General features: G+C 35.4%; 2 non-coding genes across 2 annotated transcripts; one reads left to right on the top strand and one right to left on the bottom strand.

The window, feature by feature from the left end:
- Positions 1-17,826: 17,826 nt before the first annotated feature.
- LOC133337649 (U2 spliceosomal RNA) lies at positions 17,827-18,023 on the bottom strand. Its single transcript, XR_009754592.1, has one exon. It is a non-coding gene; the product is annotated as a U2 spliceosomal RNA (small nuclear RNA).
- Positions 18,024-18,553: 530 nt separating this feature from the next.
- On the top strand, positions 18,554-18,749 carry LOC133337650 (U2 spliceosomal RNA). Its single transcript, XR_009754593.1, has one exon. It is a non-coding gene; the product is annotated as a U2 spliceosomal RNA (small nuclear RNA).
- The last annotated feature ends 1,947 nt before the right edge of the window (positions 18,750-20,696 follow it).

Below are 20,696 nucleotides of genomic sequence, written 5' to 3'. Positions count from 1 at the left end.
TGCAGTACACGGCCAGATTTTGCTATAGTGAGCCAAAGTCTATAGGTAGTTAAGCGAAGTGACGGCGTGGACAGATTTCGCAGAGTACAATCTTCTAATCAACCCACTTTCCTGGCTTTAAGGACCATGTCCATGAAGATGTGCAGTGTACGCATCGGCTTATAGTTCGAACCAGGTAGGAGGAGAAACTCATAGAAAACACTATAAAATACCCAATGGGCGATAAATAATTTTAAACCCTACAAATCTCCACGCCCAGTATTAGCCACTCTGCAAGACATTTTTAGGGCTTGTCTACTGTTATCGTGCATACCTAGGAAAGATGTAACAACGACCTTTATCCCGAAAACCGGGAAGTCGAGTCATACGCTACCAAAGGACTATAGACCGATTAGCCTCTTCCTTTCCCCTCAAGACTTTAGAAAGGTTACTAGACTCAGAAATTAGGAATACTATTAATCAATGGTGTACAGAATAAATTGAGAGGGATTATGTGAGCGTAACTAAAAATCCATCACAAAAACGACTGACGAAAATATCAAAAAGAGAACAAGTGTTAACCACATACTTTAAATTACGTTTTTCGGCTGTTTTGGACATTTATGCTATTGATCCAAATAAAATTAGCAACTTTCAGCATGCCTACATCAAAGGCAAGTCAGTGGACAGCCTTTTACATGAGATGGTTGGGCGTATCGAGAAGTATATGGAGTCCTCCGGCTACACTTTGGCTGCGTTCCTCGTTAGTGAAGGGGCCTTCAACAATGTGATGCTAGAGGCTATCCACTCTGCTCTCGTAAACTCTGGATTGATAGAATGCTGGAAAGCAGAATTATCAACGCATACGTAGGAGAGAGTTCCGTGAGGAAATCTGTCAACAGAGGCACACCACAGGGAGGAGTATTATCTCCTCTTCTGTGGCTTCTGGTGATAAATGAGATGCTGCTGAAATTCGATCATCTTATTATATATGGTGTAGCCAATATCGATTATGTAGTCTTGCTACTCGGTGTGAAGTTTCTGACGACCATTTCAGATATTATGGAGAGCGCCCTTTCAACTCTGTCCAACTGGTCACACGTCAATGGTCTTGGTGTAAACCCCACTAACACACATTTAATTGGTGCTCTTCACTATGAAACGTAAGATTCCAAATTTCCGCTTGCCATCTTTGGGTGAAGTGACTCTTTCTGAAGAAGCAAAATATATTGGTACAATAGCTTGACCACAAATTAACGTGGAATAGGAATGTTGAGGAATGCTCTAAGAAAAGACTAATAGCACTCTATTCCTGCAAAAACTCCATAGGTCAGGAGTGAGGATTAAGACCAGAGATCAGAGCGATCGGCTTCGATCCTTACTACCGGAGCGCTAAGAAGCATGCCACAAGCAGCCTTGAATGCGATCTTGGACCTCCAACCACTGAACACTCTGATTAAATTACAGGATGCCTGAATGTCGCGGAACTTGGGTCACACCAGGTCTGTCATTATTCACACACGGGTCAATGATGGAGAAAGGCACTGGTGCAGGCGTTTAATGTAGGGAATTAGAAATCTACAACTCATATAAACTTAACATTTTTATAGGCTTAGCTGCCGCAAAAACTTTTTCAAGGCGAACAAACAACTTCGAGGTTTTTCTTCATTCACGACCATTCAATCCAATATCTGATCTCATAATATTCTGATAATATTGGATACTTAAAAGAATTCAAATCCATTTATCAGTTCCATTTATAGTATGAATCAGTCAATCCCAGACAAACTTTCTTAAATCGCATATCACAATCTTATACACGAATTATAAAATATACCTGTGTGTATGTCGATGCGTGTTTACATATGTGTATAGTTATTAATGACAATTTTATGTTAATATAAGCAGCTAATTATAAGTTTATAACCATCTTATCTATGAAATAAAAAATAAAAATTGAAACTATTGTCTTTTGGCGTGGGATTTTGACACACATTCGATGTACCTTCCTGGTATGGTGAAGAAAGATCAAACATCCACTAGACACCATGGTATTATGTGAATGATTCACATAATCATACGAATATTTTGCAAAATTATTTTGAATATCTCAATATTTATTTTACTTTTGAAGTAATCAAATCGAATTAAATTGTGAAAAAGAAGATCACATGAACTCTATGACATTTAAACGCAAATGTGAGATAATAATTTGGTATAAGAAGACATTAGTACAAAATATCAAATTTTCAGACGTGATCGAGAATGTAGTTTAAAAAGCAGAGGTGGCGGAGTTTTAATAGCCGTATCATCTAAATTTCTTAGTGATAACATTTTATGTCCTACACCGTTAGACATTGAGATCGTCGTAATGTTTCTTCTAAATAAATTGTCTTTATTCATAACCTGTTCATATGTGACCCCTTCTTCAGATACTGAAATATATATGAAACACGAATTTATTACTTATGCTTTTCAGGAAGCAAACTCAAATGATATTTTAATAGCACTTGGAGATTTTAACTTTTCAAATGTAAAATGGATTGAAAATACCGAAAATCATGATTTTGTAACAAAAACTACGTGCGATAACAGTAACAAATTTATTACCCCTCTAATAATTTACCCAGTAAATCAGAAATCTATTTTTTTAAAGCTCATTAAGTTCAACTTAATTTATTACAGTACATATCGGATATAAGAAACTCAACAAAATCGGAGATTTCTTTCTTATATGCGTTTTTTTCTTATATGGAATTATCGAATATAAGAAAGTATAAGCTCGGGGTTTCTGATAATCTTTCTTATATGCGATTTTTCTTATATGAGATGTGCTTATATCCGATATCTATCTGTTGACTGGTCTAAGCTTCAATCATGTAATACTCTAAATGAAATGGTGCATATCATATCTAAAACTGTTCCGAAAAGAAATGTCAACAAAAACACTAGACCACCATGGAATACTCCAACTTTAACAAAATTGATAAACCATAAAAACAAACTATATAACAATTTAAAAAAGTATATCATCTATAGACTTTGCTAGTCACTGTATTGCAAGGTCATAACAAACAATATTAAATAAAAAGTTGTATAAAAACTATATGCTGAAGACAAAGAAGGAATTATTGAGTAATTCTAAAAGTTTTCATAAAAATTTCACGCCCTATAAGTCTTTGGAAAAATGAGTCTTTAAAAAATATGAGTGCTTGAAAAATTATTCTTTAAAAAATCCACCTTTATGGGTGCTGGAAAAAATTATTCTTTAACCAGTGAGCGGAGCAGTATAGTCGGACGGGGCCGACCATACCCTACACAACTACCACGGAACTCTAACTTTCTGCCGACATTTTTTCTGAGCGTGGGCAATATTTCGTGATAGTTGCACCCTCTTGCCCGACTAAAGATCGACAGCACGTCTTCCTTACACTGACATATTTTCCGAATATTCCAAATATTGAGTACAGCCCTTCTAATTACTTGTCCAGATACCCTTCACCGTGAATTGTGTTGTGATGTTCGGATTATAATTGTGGCCTATAGATCGCCTCGAAAAAACATAAAAAATTAAGTTTTCGGTCCACTTTATCCCAAAATTTTTAACTGATCATCACCAAAAATTATAGCCGATATCCCTGACCAGGGACGTACGCAGAGGGGAGGCCCGGGGTCCCGAGTACATACAAATTATAATGGACAGACGGAGGAAGGAAGGACATACATGTCTAGATCGACTCAGCTAGTCGAGATATGACGATTGGTATACTTAAAGTTGGGTCTAGGACCAATATTTCGCGGCGTTACAAACTTTTGGGGCTACACAAAGCTATAATACCCTGACAACATAGTTGTGTAGGGTATAAAAAATCCACGCCATATGGGTCCTGGAAAATTCTTTAAAAAATTCACGACTTATGGGTCTTTGAAAAATTATTCTTTAAAAAATCCACGCCTTATGAGTGCTGGAGAAAATTGTTCTTCAAAAAAGTCTCTGGAAAAAATATTCTTTAAAAAATCCACGCCTTATGGGTGCTGGAAAAAATTATTCTTCAAAAAAGTCTCTGGAAAAATTATTCTTTAAAAAATCCAGGCCTTATGGGTCTTTGAGAAAAATATTTTTAAAAAAATCCACGTCTTATGGGTCTATGAAAAAAATAGTTTTTAAAAAATCCATGCCTTGGTTCGACCAGAAAAAAAAACTTTCATTAAAAAATCCACGTCTTATGGGTCTTTGAAAAAATTAGTTTTTAAAAAATCCACGTCTTATGGGTCTTTGAAAAAAATAGTTTTTAAAAAATCCACTTCTTATGGGTCTTTGAAAAAATTAGTTTTTAAAAAATCCACGCCTTATGGGTCTTTGAGAAAAATATTTTTTTAAAAAATCAACGCCTTATGGGCCTATGAAAAATTATTCTTTAAAAAATCCACGCCTTATGGGTCTTTGAAAAATTATTCTTTAAAAAATCCACGCCTTATGGGCCTATGAAAAATTATTCTGTAAAAAATCCACGCCTTATGGGTCTTTGAAAAATTATTCTTTAAAAAATCCACGCCTTATGGGCCTATGAAAAATTATTCTTTAAAAAATTCACGCCTTATGGGTCTTTGAAAAATTATTCTTTAAAAAATCCACGCCTTATGGGTCTTTGAAAAATTATTCTTTAAAAAATCCACGCCTTATGGGTCTTTGAAAAATTATTCTTTAAAAAATCCACGCCTTATGGGTCTTTGAAAAATTATTCTTTAAAAAATCCACGCCTTATGGGTCTTTGAAAAATTATTCTTTAAAAAATCCACGCCTTATGGGTCTTTGAAAAATTATTCTTTAAAAAATCCACGCCTTATGGGTCTTTGAAAAATTATTCTTTAAAAAATCCACGCCTTATGGGTCTTTGAAAAATTATTCTTTAAAAAATCCACGCCTTATGGGTCTTTGAAAAATTATTCTTTAAAAAATCCACGCCTTATGGGTCTTTGAAAAATTATTCTTTAAAAAATCCACGCCTTATGGGTCTTTGAAAAATTATTCTTTAAAAAATCCACGCCTTATGGGTCTTTGAAAAATTATTCTTTAAAAAATCCACGCCTTATGGGTCTTTGAAAAATTATTCTTTAAAAAATCCACGCCTTATGGGTCTTTGAAAAATTATTCTTTAAAAAATCCACGCCTTATGGGTCTTTGAAAAATTATTCTTTAAAAAATCCACGCCTTATGGGTCTTTGAAAAATTATTCTTTAAAAAATCCACGCCTTATGGGTCTTTGAAAAATTATTCTTTAAAAAATCCACGCCTTATGGGTCTTTGAAATATTATTCTTTAAAAAATCCACGCCTTATGGGTCTTTTTATTTATTCCATGTTTGTTTATTTGCTTCCACTCTTTTAATTTCACTTTTTAAAAACACTTTTCTCACTTTTCATATTAACAGAATATTTCATAATTCTTTAGATATTTAATTTTTCATTCTATAAATATTAATTTTTTTAAAAGCACAACAAATAATTTCATTGTTTTATTTTAATTTTAAAACAAAAATTCCAAAAACTCACTGCAACATTCCATTCAATGATACGTTGATAACGAACTGACAAAAGGAAATAAAATCAAACAAAGGCAAAAGAAGTTGTATATTTTAATAAAGAAAAAAAAAATAAAACAGAAAAAAAACTTTGATCAAACATGTTTCATTGGTCTGAGATAGCAGACGTTGTAAACGAACCAAAAAACGAGCAAAACAAAACAAACGACTTAAGACACAAACCTGATTTCGTGCATTCACAACAAACTGTCGTTCAAATCTTGTTTTCTTGGCGGTTGGATAGTTGTTGTAGCATGGTTCTTCTTGTTGTTGTAGCGTTTTTTTCTTGTTACTGATGCTGGTCAATGTATTTTGTTTGCTTGGAGACGAAGTAATAGCGACAAACCTATATACCCACATACATTATAAAGACTGCTGCATAAAAACAATTTATGTTTGTTTAAATTTTTATTCGATTGGCCACTAGCTCAGCTGGCCTGCACAAAGTGACACACAAACATATTCATCAAGAAAAAAAATCCGCATAACTTGTGTAATCATGCATTAAATAATTGTTTTTATTACCAGCCATCGGCCGTCTTTGCAATTGATATTGGCAACACGTGTTTGCCAAGAGACCAGACAACCCCCGAAACGATCCACTTGTCTGACTGTCTGTCATAGAAACGTATTAACAAATATTTGATTTATCTTTCTTACTTGTGTACATTTAATTGACCTGAAAAAGTATTATCGAATTTTGACCGTAATGTGGTGTGGCGATGTTCAATGTATGACGTCGTTGGCTATACTGAATGATTTTCAAATATTTTCGGTTCGAAGGCAAACCACAGAAGAAAAAAAAAACAAAATCTTTGCAAACTTGGATGCTGTTACCTAGAATGCTGCTAACTTTTAGCTTTGCCCACAGACAAGGTTATTTTTTGTAGATGTTGTTTTGAATGCAGCCGCAATTTTTCTGCTTCATTTTGGATGGAGTTTTCTGTTTATTTTGTTGTTGTTGTTGGCTTTTGCAGGTACTTGCACTTTAAATAGTTGCTAAACCACAAAATATTGAACTTTTGCAAACAACACCAAGATTTAAGATGATATGAGATAGTCCACGGAGTGGTAGATTTGGAAAATAATAATCTTTAAGGACCAATAAGCGTGGATTTTTAAAGAAAATTTTTTCAAAGACCCGCAAGGCGTGGATTTTTTAAAGAATATTTTTTCAAAGACCCGCAAGGCGTGGATTTTTTAAAGAATATTTTTTCAAAGACCCGCAAGGCGTGGATTTTTTAAAGAATATTTTTTCAAAGACCCGCAAGGCGTGGATTTTTTAAAGAATATTTTTTCAAAGACCCGCAAGGCGTGGATTTTTTAAAGAATATTTTTTCAAAGACCCGCAAGGCGTGGATTTTTTAAAGAATATTTTTTCAAAGACCCGCAAGGCGTGGATTTTTTAAAGAATATTTTTTCAAAGACCCGCAAGGCGTGGATTTTTTAAAGAATATTTTTTCAAAGACCCGCAAGGCGTGGATTTTTTAAAGAATATTTTTTCAAAGACCCGCAAGGCGTGGATTTTTTAAAGAATATTTTTTCAAAGACCCGCAAGGCGTGGATTTTTTAAAGAATATTTTTTCAAAGACCCGCAAGGCGTGGATTTTTTAAAGAATATTTTTTCAAAGACCCGCAAGGCGTGGATTTTTTAAAGAATATTTTTTCAAAGACCCGCAAGGCGTGGATTTTTTAAAGAATATTTTTTCAAAGACCCGCAAGGCGTGGATTTTTTAAAGAATATTTTTTCAAAGACCCGCAAGGCGTGGATTTTTTAAAGAATATTTTTTCAAAGACCCGCAAGGCGTGGATTTTTTAAAGAATATTTTTTCAAAGACCCGCAAGGCGTGGATTTTTTAAAGAATATTTTTTCAAAGACCCGCAAGGCGTGGATTTTTTAAAGAATATTTTTTCAAAGACCCGCAAGGCGTGGATTTTTTAAAGAATATTTTTTCAAAGACCCGCAAGGCGTGGATTTTTTAAAGAATATTTTTTCAAAGACCCGCAAGGCGTGGATTTTTTAAAGAATATTTTTTCAAAGACCCGCAAGGCGTGGATTTTTTAAAGAATATTTTTTCAAAGACCCGCAAGGCGTGGATTTTTTAAAGAATATTTTTTCAAAGACCCGCAAGGCGTGGATTTTTTAAAGAATATTTTTTCAAAGACCCGCAAGGCGTGGATTTTTTAAAGAATATTTTTTCAAAGACCCGCAAGGCGTGGATTTTTTAAAGAATATTTTTTCAAAGACCCGCAAGGCGTGGATTTTTTAAAGAATATTTTTTCAAAGACCCGCAAGGCGTGGATTTTTTAAAGAATATTTTTTTTTCAACAGGGTGACGTAGGGGATAATAGATACCAAGCAACGGCTCTGATTGGCTTAACATGGCGATGCCCAGGCTTATCTTGGTCCCTCTTTCATCCCAATAGTGGAGACTGACCTCCCCGCGGTGGCAACTGGTGTAACTATTTTCATCATCCATTGATATAGTGAGCTAATATGTGCGAGTTCACCCATAAGAAATGACCTCGTCTCCAGATTCACGAATTGCTATAATCCGTATAAAAGCGAAGTTCTTCTACATCAGTCTTATCTGAGCCCATGCTCTGACGGAAGACAACGATGAACAGACCAAAGACATTTTTTACGAGTGCCTAGAAACTGCATATGATCGCTGCCCTGGCCATGACATTAACAAAAGCAACACTTGGGTACCAAAAACTACTATCAAGAAACCCAGACTACGATCAGGAATGCCGTAATGCTACTGAAGTGAAAAACGCAGCGTATGGGGCAAGCCTGCAGACAGTAGCAACACGTAATGCGATGGAGAATTATCGGGAGAAAGGGAGAGAGGAGAAACGTATTTTCAGAAAAAATAAGAAAGGACAAGAAACACTTGAGCAAATCGAAATGTACAGGAATCAAAATGAAGTCAGAAATTTGGTGCAGGAACATCCTCCTGTAGAGATGAAGAAGGAAACCTGGTGATAGATACAGACAGCGGGAGCATTTTGAAAAACTTCTGGTATCAAATAGAAGCGGTGAAGAGGATACCCCAGAACCAATAAGTGGTGACGGTATAGAATGTATACCACCTAGCCAAGATGGGGTCAAAATAGCAATAGCTGAAGAACAATAAAGCAACAGGAGCCGATGGGTTACCGGCCGAACTATTAAAGACTGGTGGTCAGATGCTGGTCAGGAGCATGCACCACCTGATTAGTACAATTTGGCTATAGGAATGCATGCCCAATGATTGGAACCTCAGCATCCTGTGTCCTGTGCACAAAAGGGAGACAAGACGATATGTGCCATCTATAGAGGAATAAGTCTCCTTCTCATCGCATATAAAGTGTTATCCAGTGTGCTGTGTGAACGACTGAAGCCAATGGACATTATTGGACCATACCAGAACTTCGGCTTCAGAACTTGCAAGTCCACCATTGACCAGATTTTCACTCTGCGCCAAATCCTCGACACATTCCACCTATTCGTCGACTATAAAGCCGCATTCGACAGCCATATCCGTTCAGAGGTGTTTAAAACCATGTCTGCGTTTGGCATTCCTGCAAAATTAATTCGACTATGCAGGATAACTTTAACTGGCACAAAATCAGCAGTTAAAGCCCGCAAGGACCTCTCGGAACAATTTAATACCGAACGAGGATTCAGACAAGGTGACAGTTTATCGTGTGACCTTTTTAACATCCTGCTGGAAAAGGTCATACGAGGGGCAAAGGTAAACAGAAATGACACTCTGTACACCAAACAACACATGTTACTCGCCTACGCCGATGACATCGACATAATGTGACGAACATTGAGAGCCGTAACAGTCACCTTTGAACAAATTGAGAAGGAGTCTGCCAAAGTGGGTCTGGCAGTAAACGGCGAGAAGACCAAGCTGATGGTATCAAAGCGCAATAAGTCCAGTGGACTCGGTCCAACTGTGGAGCTTGAGAACTACAGCATCGAGGTAGTTAAAGATTTTATATACCTTGGTATGGCCATAAATAAAACTAATGACATCAGTTTTGAAATTCGGAGAAGGATAGTGTTGGCCAACAGATGCTACTATGGTCTGAGTAAGCAACTCAAAAGCACGGCCACCTCCCGCCAGACCAAACTCACACTCGACAAGACGCTGATACTACCCGCTGATATTATATGGATCTGAAGCATGGGTACTTGGGTTTGAGAGAAAAATTCTCCGAAAGATCTATGGGTCGATCTGTGTTGACGGTGAATATCGCCGTCGAATGAACCATGAGCTGTACCAGCTATTCTCGGACATCGGCATGTTGTGAAAATGGATGAAGATGCCCCAGCCCAAAAGGCATAAAAAAGCGATGGTTCACGCAGAAGGGGAAGTCCACGAATAAGATGGAAAGATCAAGTGGAAGACAACATTGCCGAACATGATCTTTCAAACTGGAAAAACTGCACAAAAGACCACCGCGTCTGGAAATCTTTTTATACCCTTCACCACACTGTGGTACAGGGTATTATGTCTTTGTGCATATGTTTGTAACAGGCAAAAGGAATCGAGATAGACCCATGGTTCCTTTTGGGAATATGCATAGAATCACTTTCTGAGTCGATTTATGCATGTTCGTCCGTCCGTCTTTTGATGTTAAATTGTAACAAAGTACAGGTCGCATTTATGATCCGATTTGGATGAAATTTGGCACAGCTCACTTATTTGGCCCAAGGACGAACCCTATTAAAATTGGGGAAAAATCGGTTCAGATTTAGATATAGATATAGATAGATATATTTTCGTCCGATTTACGATAAATGGTGTACCAAAGTCCCTATATATCTTTCGATTTCGAAATTTGGTATAGCCTACTGAATTAGGTCTAGAATGATGTATGCCAAGTTTCGTGAAAATCGGTTCAGATTTAGATATAGCTACCATATATAGTTTCGGCCGATTTAAGGTAAATGGTGTACCAAAGTCCCTACATATCTTTCGATTTGCACAAAATTTGGTATAGCGTATTGAATTAAGTCTAGAATGACGTGTGCTAAGTTTCGTGAAAATCGGTTCAGATTTAGATATAGCTTCCATATATAGTTTCGTCCGATTTTAGGTAAATGGTGCACCAAAGTTCCTGCTAATCCTTTGATTGCCATGAATTTTGGTATAGCGTACTAAATTAAGTCTAGAATGATTTTTGCTAGGTTTTGTGAAAATCGGTTCAGATTTATATATAGCTCCCATATATAGTTTCGTCCGATTTTAGGTAAATGGTGCACCAAAGTGCCTGAAAACCATTGGATTTGCATGAATTTTGGCATAGCGTATTGAATTTAGTCTAGAATGACGTGACCTAAGTTTCGAGAAAATCGGTTCAGATTTAGATATAGCTCCCATATATAGTTTCGCCCGATTTAAGGTAAATGGTGTACCAAAGTCCCCACATATCTTTCGATTTGCACAAAATTTGGTATAGCGTATTGAATTAAGTCTAGAATGACGTGTGCTAAGTTTCGTGAAAATCGGTTCAGATTTAGATATAGCTTCCATATATAGTTTCGTCCGATTTTAGGTAAATGGTGCACCAAAGTTCCTGCTAATCCTTTGATTGCCATGAATTTTGGTATAGCGTACTAAATTAAGTCTAGAATGATTTTTGCTAAGTTTTGAGAAAATCGGTTCAGATTTATATATAGCTCCCATATATAGTTTCGCCCGATTTTAGGTAAATGGTGCACCAAAGTCCCTGAAAACCATTTGATTTGCATGAATTTTGGCATATTGAATTAAGTCTAGAATGACGTGAGCTAGGTTTTGTGAAAATAGGTTTAGATTTAGATATAGCTCCTATATATAGTTTCGCCCGATTTTAGGTAAATGGTCTACCAAAGTCCCTATATATCTTTCAATTTGCACGAAAGTTGGTATAGCCTATTCAATTAGGTCTAGAATGATGTGTGCTAAGTTTCGTGAAAATCGGTTTAGATTTACAAATAGCTTCGATTTATAGTTTCGCCGGATTTAAGGTAAATGGTGCACCAGAGTCCCTGAAAATCATTTGATACATAGTTTCGTCCGATTTTAGGTAAATGGTGCACCAAAGTATCTGAAAATCATTCGATTTGCACAAATTTTGGCATAGCGTAGGTGTCTGATTGAGATTAAATTTTAAACAGTGCAGCATAGCGAATAGCGTGTGTCAAGTTTGCTTTAAATCGATTTACACAAATCTGTCCCACTGTGCGCAATCGACTCTAAACTTGCCCAAATGAAATGAAATTTAGCATAGGTTCCAGAAAGACATAAAAATCACATATTTATGTTCGTTCAATTTCATGTCAAAATTCCTTCAAAAAGGCGACGACTTTTCGGATACATATGTAAAATATACCCAAAGTGGTGAAGGGTATCATATAGTCGGCCCAGTCCGACTTTACTACTTTCCTTACTGGTTAAAGAATAATTTTTTTCAAAGACGCCTTATGGTTTTTTTAAAGAATATTTTTTCCGAGGACCCTTAAGGCATGTTTTCTTATATCTGAATGTCTCATATGCTAACACTTTATATCCCGTTTTTTCGCATTACCTTTATCTCCTTGATGTTGTTGTTGTTAATTTTATTCTTAGCCGCTTATTTTTGTAGATTCTGGTTTCTATTTTTTCAGAAGTTTATTGCAGTTCTATTTCATCTCGAGCATTTCCCGGGCAATGCTGCCAATCATCCGAACGACCACAAGAAAAAGAAACTGCATACTTGTTTAACACCAAGGAAAACAACAACAATAACAACCACAATTTTACTTGTAAAATTGCATCTGGTTAGCTGGATTGTCTGTCTGTCTGTCTGCCTATCCAAGTTTATGCCTTTCCGTTTTTGTTGTTGTTGTCACTCTTGGCTATTTATAAATGTTATTAGTTTGACACAAGGAGGGAGCGGAATAATTCATGCTGCTTACTTAAGAAGGAATTCTTAGACTCCTTACTCTTCCCTAGCCTTAGACTAGTTAACTAGTTTTAGATTCCATTTTTTAATTATTTTTTTTAAAATGCATTCTTGCCATCCACACAATTTATGGGGTTTTACTTTCTAGGTTTTGTATTTGAAGGCTTTCGTTTTATTGCAGTGTCGCACTTCGTTATGGATACGCAGGTATGTTTTTAATTGTAACCGCACGTCATTGTTTTTTTAAGTTTTTTTCTTTATTGCAACGCGTTTTTCTCGTGCCCCATGTATCGTGCTACATGTTCCGCCGTTCACTCGTTCGTCCGTTCGCTCGTTCGATGCTTTACGTGTGTTCTGCTTATTTGCCTCGCATGCACTAAACCACCGAACCGTTGTTTGTTTTGGTTTATGGATAGACGGTTGGCATGCGCTGGAGCTATGCTCAAATGCCTATTGAGTTTACCTAAATTTGGATTGTCGTGTGTGTGTGCGGTTGTACCCTACATTTGGAAGCCATGGTCTTACACTATAAAAATTAACATTCCATTATATGAGAAAATTAATTATAATAAGTTTAGAAATAAATCAAAACTATGGTGTGGCGATTGGAAATTTAAAATTTCGATTATGTGTCTTAGGTTACTTGAGTCAAATCTCAGAGGATTATTAAGTATCAGGTCAAATATGTACATACCTATAATTTAAAATAGCGCTGTGAAAAGTGACCGTTAACGGAACCTTATGCCAGATTTTATACACAAAATACCTTTGGAAGGACGTCTGTATATCGGATATCATTAAAGAACTGCATATATTCTATATACACTAACTAAAAGAGATATATACAGGGCCATAATTTTTTCAAGGACACACAATGCGTGGATTTTTTAAAGCATAAGTTTTTTAATGAATATTTTTTTAATGGTCAATAAGGTGTAGATTTCTTAAAGAACAATTTTCAAAGACCCATAAGCCTATAAGTCAGATCTATAGGTCTTTAGGTTTTTAAAAGGTCTTTAAAATCCACGCCTATAGCTGTGATAATGCTTAGGATTTTTTTTCTTTAAAAATCCACCCCTATAGCTGTGATAATTCTTGGGAATTTTTTCTTTAAAAATCCACGCCTATAGCTGTGATAATCCTTGGGAATTTTTTCTTTAAAAATCCACGCCTATAGCTGTGATAATCCTTGGGAATTTTTTTCATTAAAAAGCCACGCCTATAGCTGTGATAATCCTTGGGAATTTTTTCTTTAAAAATCCACGCCTATAGCTGTGATAATTCTTGGGAATTTTTTCTTTAAAAATCCACGCCTATAGCTGTGATAATCCTTGGGAATTTTTTTCATTAAAAAGCCACGCCTATAGCTGTGATAATCCTTGGGAATTTTTTCTTTAAAAATCCACGCCTATAGCTGTGATAATCCTTGGGAATTTTTTCTTTAAAAATCCACGCCTATAGCTGTGATAATCCTTGGGAATTTTTTTCATTAAAAAGCCACGCCTATAGCTGTGATAATCCTTGGGAATTTTTTCTTTAAAAATCCACGCCTATAGCTGTGATAATTCTTGGGAATTTTTTCTTTAAAAATCCACGCCTATAGCTGTGATAATCCTTGGGAATTTTTTCTTTAAAAATCCACGCCTATAGCTGTGATAATCCTTGGGAATTTTTTCTTTAAAAATCCACGCCTATAGCTGTGATAATCCTTGGGAATTTTTTCTTTAAAAATCCACGCCTATAGCTGTGATAATCCTTGGGAATTTTTTCTTTAAAAATCCACGCCTATAGCTGTGATAATCCTTGGGAATTTTTTTCCTTAAAAATCCACGCCTATAGCTGTGATAATCCTTGGGAATTTTTTCTTTAAAAATCCACGCCTATAGCTGTGATAATCCTTGGGAATTTTTTCTTTAAAAATCCACGCCTATAGCTGTGATAATCCTTGGGAATTTTTTCTTTAAAAATCCACGCCTAGTGGATCCGCGGTAGTCATTGGGAAATTTGTCTCTAAAAATCCACTCCTATAGGTCTGGTAGTCATTGGGAAATTTGTCTTTAAAAATCCACGCCTATAGGTCTGGTAGTCATTGGGAAATTTTTCTTTAAAAATCCACGCCTATAGATCTGATATGGAAATTGGTCTTTAAAAATCCACGCCTATAGCTGTGATAATCCTTTGGTTTTTTTTCTTTAAAAATCCACGCCTATAGATCCGATAGCCATAGGAACATTAAAGAATATTTTTGGATTTTTTAAGGAATATTTCATTTGCAATGACTCATAAAGGGAGTATTTTTTAACGAACAATTTTTCAAAGGACCCATGGCGTCGATTTTTCAAAGAATAATTTTTACGAGGAGCAATAAAATTTTTTTAAGGAATCATTTTTTCCAACGACCCATAATGAGAGGATTTTTTAAAGAATAACATTTTTAAGGACCCACAAAGCGTGTATTTTTTTAAAGGGTATTTTTTGAAGGACTCATAAAACGTGGATTTGTTTAAGCATAATTTTTTGAAGGACTCATAAGGTATTAATGTTTCAAAGAATTTTTAAGGAAGGAACAACTTTTATTAAAGAAACATTTTTCAAGCACCCACAAATCGTGGATTTTTTTAAAGGGTATTTTTATTAAGAATCATTTTTTCAAGGACCCATAAAGCGTGGATTTGTTTAAGCATCATTTTTTGAAGGACCCATAAGGTGTGGATTTTTTAAGGAATAAGTTTTTAAGATATTTTTCAAGAAGACATTTTTTCAAGCACTCACAAAATTTGGATTTTTTAAAGGGTAATTTTTTCAAGGACACATAAGGAGAAGATTTCAAACATAACATTTTTTCAAGTACCCACAGAGCGTAAATCTTTTAAAGGGTAATTTTTCAAGGACACTAAGGCTTGAATTTCTTAAGAATATTTTTTTAAGAACCCATAAAGCGTGGATTTTTCAAAGAATGATATTGGTCCTAGACCCACCTTTAAGTATACCGATCGTCATATCTCGACTAGCTGAGTCGATCTAGACATGTGTGTCCGTCCGTCCGCCTGTCCATTATAATTTGTAAACACGATACAGGCCACAGTTATGGACCAATCTTCACGAAATTTTGCATGTAGGATCGGTTCTGGTCAATGAAGACCCCTATTGTTTTTGGTAAAGATCGGTTAATATTTAGGGGATGAAATGGACCAAAAACTAAATTTTTGTCTGATTTTCTGGTCGCTCTAGAGGCCGCAATTATGGCACATTGTGAAATTTTACATGGAGAAGGGGATCGGGCCAAAGAATAAGCATGTCTGTTTTGATAAATATCGGTCAATATTTAGCGGGTGAAATGGACCCTGACTTTTGTGTGAAAAATTACAAAATTTTTATTCTGGGGCGTATATACTTGCTCCTGAAGGACATATACATATACATACATATAGAAATTGATAACATATCCAAGAGGAGTTGTTGACCTTCAAATTGATACCAATTATATGGCTGTATGTACCCTGATGTGGCAGTTATACGTAATTAGGTAAAGGTGCTTATGTGCATAGTATTATTATCACTTCATCAGAGGACGAAAATGTCGCGAAATTGTACATGAACTTCCGATTATGGTCAAGGACAACACCTACAGTTTTCGGTGAAGTTGAGATTTCATTCAGCGGGTGCAATGAACGGAAAACTTTAATTTTGTCATATTTTCTAGTCGCTCTAGAGGCAATTATTATATGCAGAACATCACATATTTTACAAGGTGAAGGGGATCTGACCAAATACTTAGAGCGGCTGTTTAGATGATGATCGGTCAATATTCCGAGGGTCAAATCCAACCAAACCTAAAGTGAAAATTTTTTAATTTTACGGCGTAAAAATTCACTTCAAGAAAAAAAAAATGGAAAATATGCCAGGGTTAGATAGTGAAGTTGTTGATCTATAATCGGTAAAAAGGGTGCAAATATCTCGAAATATTGGCCAGGCTCAGAATATAGAACCGCAGAAAGTTTGATTTTCGTGGTAGTTGTGAAGGGTATCATATGATCGGCCCTGACTATACTGCTCCGCTCACTGGTTCATATTTGTGTTTGAGGCGAAATGAAATTTGGTTTGGATCAAACACATACACAATTGCTGTTACGTTCAAACATGTTTGAAACAATCGTTTTCCGTAGTTGGAGGGTAGTTCATTGAATTTAAAATGTTATGCCAAACAACTTAATGATATTAGGTTGAAACGTAAACCTATAGAAATTTAAAAAAAAAAATATTAAAAATTAAAATACCAGGAATTCTTCTCTTCTACAAGAGAAGTAGGACATTAAATATAAGAAATATAAGAATATTAGCCAAATGGCTACCATGAGCACCCTATGCTCTATGATCTCAATAGTCTCTAGAATTCAATCTTTGAAGTATTGAATGGACTTCAAAGTGCACAGAAAAACAATGTGCTAATAACAATATCTCCGTGATCATCTCTTCCTTTAAAAAATCCACGCCTTATGGGCTTCCGAAAAAATATTCCTCAAAAAAATCCATGCATCTCCGAAAAAATATTCCTTAAAAAATCCACGCCCTATGGATCTTCGAAAAAATATTTCTTAAAAAATCCAGGCCTCATGGGCCTCCGAAAAAATATTCCTTTAAAGAATCCACGTCTCATGGGCCTCCGAAAAAATATTCATTTAAAAAAATCTACGCCCTATGGATCTCCGAAAAATATTCATTTAAAAAATCCACGCACATGGGCCTCCGAAAAAATATTGCTTTAAAAAATTCACGCCTCAAGGATCTCCGAAAAAAATATTCCTTTAAAAAATACCGCCTCATAGGCCTCCGAAAATATTATTTCTTTAAAAAATCCAAGCCCTATGGACCTTCAAAAAAATATTCCTTTAAAAAATCCACGCCTTATGGGCCTCCGAAAATATTATTTCTTTAAAAAAAGTCCACTTTGGGTTACTCCATTTTTTTAATCCGCGCCTCATAGGTTTCCCTTAAAAAGTTATTAAAAAACTAGAGTTGGGTAGTTCCGGAACTAACTAGTTCATTGTAACAATTCCGAGAAAGGAACGATCGGAACTAGTTCCAGCTCTGTAATTAATATAGTTCCTTTTTCTGATCTCGTTCCTCTTTGATCTCCTTCTTTTGTCATTTCCTTTTTTCTCGTTCTTTTTTCTGAGCAAAGGAACTACATTAAGGAAATAGTTCCTTTTTAAAAAGGAACGAGAAAGATCGATCCGCTAAGTGAACTAGATTGCCCAACTCTAAAAAAACCGAATGAAAATTTCCGTAGGTTCCGACGTTTCTGTCGACATTATTTCATAATTTAAAATTGATTATTTTAATGTGGGCCGAAATCCCGGCGGTACTGCAATACCGGGCCAACCCGCGACAGAAGTGGAGCAAGCCCCTTGAACTTCCGTCAGATTCCAAAAATCAGTTTAACATTTGTTGTCCTCCGATGGAGGATCTATCAGATGTTAAGCTGATAAGAACAGATACTACACTTTGATCTTAGCCATAAGGCCGAGAAGCGATAACTAGACACTGATCGACATGAAAGTTATACGCTACAAAGAACACGAAGTGAATGAGAATTGGAATAGGAGTGCAAGGGAAGAGGAAAGGGGTTTAACAGTGATTGTGAGAATTTTATGTTTAAGGAAATACAAAACGATGATCTTAGAAGAACACACACACAGGTACCCGATAGCTTGGTGATCGTTAAAGGTCTTGCCCAATTTGTGTGTACTTCATCATCAATCAAACCACGGCAAGTGGGCTCCCTTTAAGGTTAATTTGTGTGTACACAAAGGGTAAACGAGCGGTGATTGTTTATTGGTACACACAAAGTGGGTAAGTACCATCGTTGATCACCACCTTATTAGCTACCTGAGTGCGACCATTAACGATCATCCCTTCCTTTGCTTATAAATAAGTCTGTAACACACACTTATATGGTCTTTACTATCCTCAATGCTCTTCTATATTTCAGTTACTTATTATAATTCGCACTCACTTCGTATTCGTTTGCAAAGTATAACCTTCATATCGACCTCTGTCTAGTTATCGCTTCTCGGCCTTATGGCTAAGATCAAAGTGTAGTATCTGTTCTTATCAGCTTAACATCTGATAGATCCTCCATCGGAGGACAACAAATGTTAAACTGATTTTTGGAATCTGACGAAGTTCAAGGGGCTTGCTCCACTTCTGTCGCGGGTTGGCCCGGTATTGCAGTACCGTCGGGATTTCGGCCCACACATAAAATAATAAATTTCAAGTACCACGAATAGATATTTCTCCAATGTGCTGCTATGTCTGGATATTTTAAGGGAACATATTTCAAAGCTCTGATAAGCGTGGATTTTTTATAGGGAATACTTTCCAAAAAGGCGTGGATTTTTTAAAGGAATATTTTTCAATAAGGCGTGGATTTTATAAAGAAATATTTTTCAATAAGGCGTGGATTTTATAAAGAAATATTTTTCAATAAGGCGTGGATTTTATAAAGAAATATTTTTCAATAAGGCGTGGATTTTATAAAGAAATATTTTCTTTAGGCTCTCTATTAGAAGTGGATTTGTTAAAGGAATATTTTTTTGGAGGCCCATTAGGCGTGGATTTGTTAAAGGAATATTAATTTGGAGGCTCATTAGGCGTGGATTTGCCTTTTATGCGAAAACATTCTACTTGTAGAAGGAGAGAAGGTCGTAAAATGTTTTCTATGGGAAGACCAATAGAAGATAATAAAATCTTATTATCCTATTGGGGGTGAAAGGGATTGGTGAGTATATGAAAACCCCAGTAGGAAAAATTAGCCATATATCAAAGTTTGGAGATATGGCGTTATCACTTTTTCTTGTTGGCGATCCTATTAAACATGAAGAGATTACTCAAAATCCATCAGTAAAATCGAATAAGGGATTTGTTTGTAGAATATTTTGTCCTTCTAACTCGTTTTCTTGTCCTTAATTTATTGAACCGTACTCCAATTATTACAAGATGCGATTTTTCTGCCTAGCAATGTTCTACAAAAATGTTGCTCAGAAGATTTTAAGTGGGGTTCTCAAAGACGAGAAATCGATATTTTAACGTTTACATGGTCTATTCTCAATTTTACCCGTTTCTTGTCACTAAAACCGTATATTTATGAATTTCAATAAATTCAGTATAGAATCCTTATTATGTAGAAGTATCGGATTCGTTCGAATTATTTTCTTAAAGCATATAGAGTTATGCCAAATATGTAAAAAATAAATTTCGAGGAAAAATAACCGGTTTCTAAATTTTGAACCGGGTATTCAGATAATAAAACCGGTTTCAATACCTTGTATGCATATCATTAGAAAGCTAGTGAACAAACGTGCTACGTTTATTATCGAAATACCCGGTTCAAAATTTTTAGAAATCCGGTTATTTTTTTACTCGAAATTAAATTTTTGACGAATTTGTCTTAATTATATTTATTTTTTGAAATTAATTCGGATCAATCCAACAGTTCTACATAATAAGGACTATATAGTATTCGCAATTCTACCCGTTTCTTGTTACTAAAACCGTATATGTATGAATATCCATAAATTCAGTATACAATGTAGAACCGCCGGATTCGTCCGAATTATTTTCTATAAACATATATAGTTATGCCAAATACATAAAAAAGTAAATTTCGAAGAAGACAAAACCGGGTTTTTAAATTTTTGAACCGGATACTAAGATAATAAAACCGGTTTCAATACCTTATATGCCTATCATTAGAAAGCTAAAAAAAACAAACGTGCTAAAAATAAATGTTGAGGAAAAAAGAACCGGTTTCCTAATTTTTGAACCGGATATTCAAATTATAAAACCGGTTTCAATGATATTATTTGCATATCATTAGAAAGCTAGTAAACAATCGTGCGAAATTTATTGAACCCGACTATGGTTGGTTTTATTATTTGAATATGCGATTCAAAATTTTTCGAAACCCGGTTCTTTTTTCTCGAAATTATGTAGAACTGTCGGAATAAATTCTGTATAGTATCCTTATTATGTAGAACTGTCGGATTCGTACGAATTATTTTCTTAAAACAAATATAGTTATGCCAAATACGTCAAATAAATAAATTTCGAAGAAGACAGAACCGGGTTTCTAAATTTTTGAACCGTATATTAAGATAATAAAACCGGTTTCAATACCTTATATGGATTAGAAAGCTAAAAAAACAA

This window comes from Musca vetustissima, unplaced genomic scaffold, assembly GCF_032173495.1.
Source record: "Musca vetustissima isolate MV318-11 ecotype Yass unplaced genomic scaffold, APGP_CSIRO_Mvet_v1 utg25238, whole genome shotgun sequence".
In the NCBI taxonomy this organism is placed as follows: Eukaryota; Metazoa; Arthropoda; class Insecta; order Diptera; family Muscidae; genus Musca; species Musca vetustissima.
This window is presented reverse-complemented; position numbering and strand designations above follow the sequence as displayed.